General features: G+C 59.7%; 1 long non-coding RNA gene across 1 annotated transcript in view; it reads left to right on the top strand.

Moving 5' to 3' along the window:
- Positions 1 to 3,546, top strand: part of LOC108505852 — a 4,434-nt gene extending 888 nt beyond the window's left edge. The window contains exons 2-3 of the long non-coding RNA XR_001877604.1: positions 278 to 370; positions 2,179 to 3,546. This is a non-coding gene — a long non-coding RNA (uncharacterized LOC108505852). The remainder of the gene's footprint in view (positions 1 to 277; positions 371 to 2,178) is intronic.
- The last annotated feature ends 1,618 nt before the right edge of the window (positions 3,547 to 5,164 follow it).

Genomic DNA, 5,164 nt, shown 5'->3' with positions numbered 1-5,164 from the left:
GGGTGGCTGGCGAATGGAAATTTGAGGGAAAAGGAGGGTCCCGCCTGGGGGTCCGTGGGGAGAGGCCCCCCCGCCAGCCCGGCTGTCCCGTCCCTGTGTGCTGCCAGCCAGGGCTCCCCCCCCTGCCCCCAGCCTGGCGCCCGGAGTGTCGCTGGGAGCGGGGTCACTCCGAGGGTCTCCCCAGCCCTGTCCTTCCCTCCTTCCCCACCCACGGCTCTCCAAGTCTCCAAGGGACTCCCTGTTTCCCTGCTGAGCACCCACACTGTGATTCCCTCAGCCCCGTCCCCCGGGCTGCTGTGGGACCCGAGATGCCTGCACGGCTCTCCGAGTGGTTTTGGAGAGGCAGAACCAGTTGCCCCGCGGGGACACGGTGAGTACCCCCCGCCTCAGCATCCCTGTCCTGCCCCACATCAGGGTCTTTGGAGGACCAGGAATAACGGGAGCTTTTCCCCAGCGAATCCCCATCCCCTGTGTCCTCTCCCTCAGGAGCAGCGCTGGCTTTGCCTCTCCTTTTCAATTTATTTTTATAAGGAAGGAAGGAGAGAGAGAGAAAGAGAGAGAGAGAGAGAGTCACATCCTAATCTGGCAAAATGTCAGGGAGTGATTCAGAGAAGAGGCGAGCGGCGGAGAGAGGCAGCCCACACAGGAGACTTGTTTCTGATTTCCAAATGTCAGCATGTCCTTTAATTAAATGCTGATTAACAGGGGACGTGCTCCCTTGTGCCGGAGCCGGGGCTGCGAACGCCGGCTCCACAGAGAGCCCTGCGGCCGCTCCCACCCCCGGGATGAGCCGCCCGGCACGACGGGCAGGCGGGAGAGCCGCGGGAGCCGAGCCAGGAGCAGCCTCATCCCGTGCTTTGCACCACGCCGAGGGCACCCAAAGGCGCCGGTTCAGCTGCTGCTGAAGCCTCTTGCGCCCAGGTCCCCGTTCCTGGCGCAGCCTCCGAGCTGGGATTGCACCTGAGCTTTTCGTCTCCGTGTGGAAGTTGCGCCGGATCTAATGGAGTGAATCTGGATGCAAACCCCCATGTGGATGCTCTTACTTTAGTTCGAGCAGCTCTGTTCCTCCTCGGCTCTGCCTGCTCTCTGCACACTTAAGCCAAGCTGCAAAAATGCTCCTGGATTTGGGATCTCCGCAAACAACTTGTGTGGGGTGTCCCCAAGCGCTGTCAGTCACAATGCTCCTCTTTGTCCTCTCGAGCTGCCTTGGCTTTGAAGTCAGTGGGAGGGTTATCCTTGAGGGGAAGGAGGGCTGGGCTGTGCTCTGGGCTGTGTAGGCCCTGGGGGGGTGGCAAACTCTCCCTGACCCTGGAAGTGATGAGCAGCTCCCTAAAGAAACAGCCCCCAAGCCCCAGGGCCGACGGAGGTGGGATTTGGGATGGACCAGGTGAGTTTGGGCAGCACTGTGCCCCACTGTGTGTACCCACAGCCACTCCTGGCTGCTTTGCACAGGCCCTTGCTAAGTGTGGGCCCTCCTGGTGAACTCTGTGCCCTGGGATGGGTGGTTCCCTAAGCCCAGTTCTAATCAGCCCTTCAGGACGGTTCAGGCTGGTTTGGGGCAGCCCCACACAGGAGCAGCGGGTTTATGAGGTGACAGGGGAACACTCTCCTCTGCCCTGAACACATCTGGCTGACCATAAAAGTGTTCCTGAGAGTCCAAGAGCTCTCCAGACCGCACAGAAACTTTTACCTTGGGCAGCCTCCCTCAGAGACCTGTGTCACACTGTGACAGAGCCATCCCTGTGAGCAAAGCCACGGAGGTGACAGGGCTGAAGTCACACACCAGACATCCCTAAACCTGAAATAGTCTATAATTAAAAACAAGCTTTGCAGAGAGGAAAAGCTTTGAGAGGAAAAGCTTTCCATGCTTATGCTCCCATCCCCACATCCTTCCCAGCACCTGCAGAAAGTCTTTCCTCTTTTTTGGTGTCACCTCCAGAGCTGTGGCCTTGGGTGACCAGTGGCTCTGGGTATCCCATCTCCCTGTTCCTTGTGCAGCTCCCAGGGGCTCTGGGTGTCCCATCTCCCTGTTCCCTGATCCCTGTGCAGCTCACAGTGGCTCTGAGTGCCCCATCTCCCTGTTCCCAGTGCCATGTGCAGCTCCCAGGGGCTCTGGGTGCCCCATCTCCCCGTGCCCTGTCAATGTGCAGCTCACAGCAACAAGTGTTCCCTCTCCAGACTCCCACAGCGACGCTGCCTATTCCCAAGCGCCACCTGATGGCATCGCCGCCAGGAAGGATTTGTTCGACAATGTTTATACCGGCACAGACGCAAGAATCACCTCCGACAGCAGGGAGGGTGGAAATGAGAAACGGAGCCGCTGAGAGCAGCCCTGGCTCAGGACCCTGCCCTGTGTCCATCCTCGGGATGGGGCAGAGCAAAGCTGAGCTCAGGGGATGCACACCACGGCTCCCCTCTTCTTCTCAAGCCCATCAAAGTTCTTCCAAGCTACCCAGGAGGCAGGGAGATCCTGCTAGCCCTGGCTGGAGGATCCCCACAACTCCCCCCTTTTTAATTCTCCTGGATGTGCCTGAGAAAACAGCTCTGTGTTTACAAACGTGAGAAGGAATCGCACAGAAATCCCGGGAGCAGCAAGTCCCGACACCTCCCACACGGCAACGCGAGAGAAGCCACTTTCCTCTGCCACCAGACGAGGGGCTTTGTCACACCAGTGTCACCCCCACCTCCCTCTGCCTCCCCAGAGGTGCCACCCAGACGTTTGGGGGGACCCTCTGTCTGCAACAGCCACGCAGAGGTCGGACACACTCCAGCCAAAGGAGAGGGTCTCCCCGGAATCAGCAAACACAACCGGGGCTCACACAACCAGCAACAGTGCCTGGAAGAGACATCCTTGGGCCAGGCCTCCCCCTCCCCTCTCCCCAGACCAGTTCAGGGCAGGGGACACGGGTGAGATTAACGCAGGGCTGGGGCAGAGTCGCCTTTGAGCACAAAGCCCTTGGAGGGGGGAGCTTAACTCTGCCACGGCCCTGCTCCACCGCTCCCCCCCGCCCTCCCCTCCCTCCTCTGGGAGCGCCGGGCTCTGACACTTGTCAGGGAAAAGCGGCCGTTCGGGAGAGCCCCCGGCTGCCTCCCGTGAGCCGGGCAGGGCCGTGCCGGCTCCCCAGGGATGGTTCTTGCCAGCCGGGATCCCCGCTCAGCCTCTGGCACGAGCCAACCCGCCCGTGCCCCGGCTCCCGAGCCCACCCACCCCGCGGGGACCACCCTGTCCCCAGGTCCCGCTTAAACCTCCGCTCCCGGTTTTAGCGGGGAGCACCAGGACCCCCAAGGCGGAGGCACCGGGATGGAGAGGCTGCGGCGAAGCGTTTGTGCTGGGAGGGATGGGGAGAGGACGCAGGGGGAGGGGAGGTGGCGGTGGTGGGAACGGGGCGGGAGGGGGGGGATGAATCATTTCGAGCGAGCCAGATTTCCATATTCCCCCTGCTGGAAAATTAAAGTCTGCTCCGAGTTTGCATCCCAAATGTGATTGCTTTCGGATCCCTGCCTTGGAAAGCACGTACCTCTCTCAGCAGCCGGCCCTGCCGGGATCAGTGTCCATGCTGTCTACCTGTCAGCAGGCTCTTCCTTCTGTTCACGCTGAGCATCATATTTGCTTTGAACACCGAGGTAGTTAAAAGCTGCAACTTAAGGACTCGGGGAGGGGGGTGGAGGTGGACGGACTCACTGAGCATGAAAAGCAGCCATTGGCTCTGCCTCGCCGGCTGCTCTGCCACTGGGCCGGGCTGAACATGTGTCATCCTTCCCCTCGGCTCCCCTCATTTCCCCGGCGCTGTCCTTGCCCGGGAGGGCGGGGGCAGGAGGTGCCGGACCCCCCTCCCTCCTTCCCTCCCTCCCTCCCGGCCCGGAGCGCACCCGCCCCGGGCAGATGCGGACGCCGCTCCCGACGCTCCGCTCCCTCCCCGGGGCCGCGCGGCATATGGTGCCTGATTTTTTAATTTCCTCGGGACGGCGGCTCGTATGGCGACTGGCAGGTTTCTCACCGCCTTTTGATTAACCCCCGGTAGGTCCCGACGTGCCAACTGGCCGTATGGGCTGAACAAAAGCGCTTCCCGATCCCGCCGCTCCCGACTTCCTTCTCATTAACGGGGAGCGATCTTCGCTTGAGCCCCGGCCAGGAGAGCAGGGGCCGTGTCCTGCCTGCCTTTAAAGATGCCTCTCCCCGCGTTGTGTTCCCGGGAAAAGGAAGCCGGCTATAAGCCTTCTTCAAACCCTGCCTACCTGTTACCTGTCGGCCCCGTGCAGGATCGATCTTGCCGGGTGAAAGCTGATTGTCTAAAGCGGTGGCAGCGGGAGAATCCAGCGTTTGTGCAGGGCTGCTCTCCCAGGCTCTCTGCAAACACCGGTGGAGCCGCCGAGTTTCACTCAAGTCCCGCTGGGAAAGCTCCCACTGCAACCAAAACCACTTTTCTTGCAAAATTTGAGGTCCTTTATAACAGGAGAAATGAGTCCAGCCCTGTGTGATTCCAAGGAGCCACGCTGTGTCTCTTGGGTACCAGCATTTCCAAGCACACGTATTGTGCTTTGCAGGTTTGCTCACTCTGCTGCATTAATTCCCGATTCCTCCCGGGAATGGCTTTCACTCCGCAGACTGTTCAAGCTGAGGCTGGGTCAGGGATTGTGTGAGCACAAATGGGACACGAGCAGCCTGGTTGTGTCTTCTGAAAGGTTTCTGCCGTGTGTGGTGTTGGCTGTGACAGCAGGGATGTCACTTCTGTGCAGAGTCTCCACAGGATCGGGGATGGGGAGCCCCTTTCCTGGCTGTGGGGAAGCAGCTGCCGCCTCAGTGAGGGTGTGAGGGCACTTCCCACCTCTGATCCCGCTCTGCCACCCCACTGCAGCACTGCCATGGCACTCTGCTGCTCTCCCTGGCATTAGAGGGAACAATCCCGGTGTGTTTTGCACAAATGGATTTGCCATCTTCGTGGACTTTGTTTTTTAATAAAAGTAAAAACTACTAAAAACATCATCACTTTACACCACCACTGTTACAAAACTAAGCTCAGCAAACACCCACTCACCTCTGTTTGGGCAGGGGAGATCCTTAGGATGTCAGAGAATTCCTTCTATGTGTTTTATTTCTCAGTAGACCCCGAGGCTGCAAGAGCATCCCATTCTCTATGTGGGAACTGAGGACTTTGCCATTTGT

Source organism: Lepidothrix coronata, unplaced genomic scaffold (assembly GCF_001604755.1).
Source record: "Lepidothrix coronata isolate B3197 unplaced genomic scaffold, Lepidothrix_coronata-1.0 Scaffold199, whole genome shotgun sequence".
NCBI classification, from domain to species: domain Eukaryota; kingdom Metazoa; phylum Chordata; class Aves; order Passeriformes; family Pipridae; genus Lepidothrix; species Lepidothrix coronata.
This window is presented reverse-complemented; position numbering and strand designations above follow the sequence as displayed.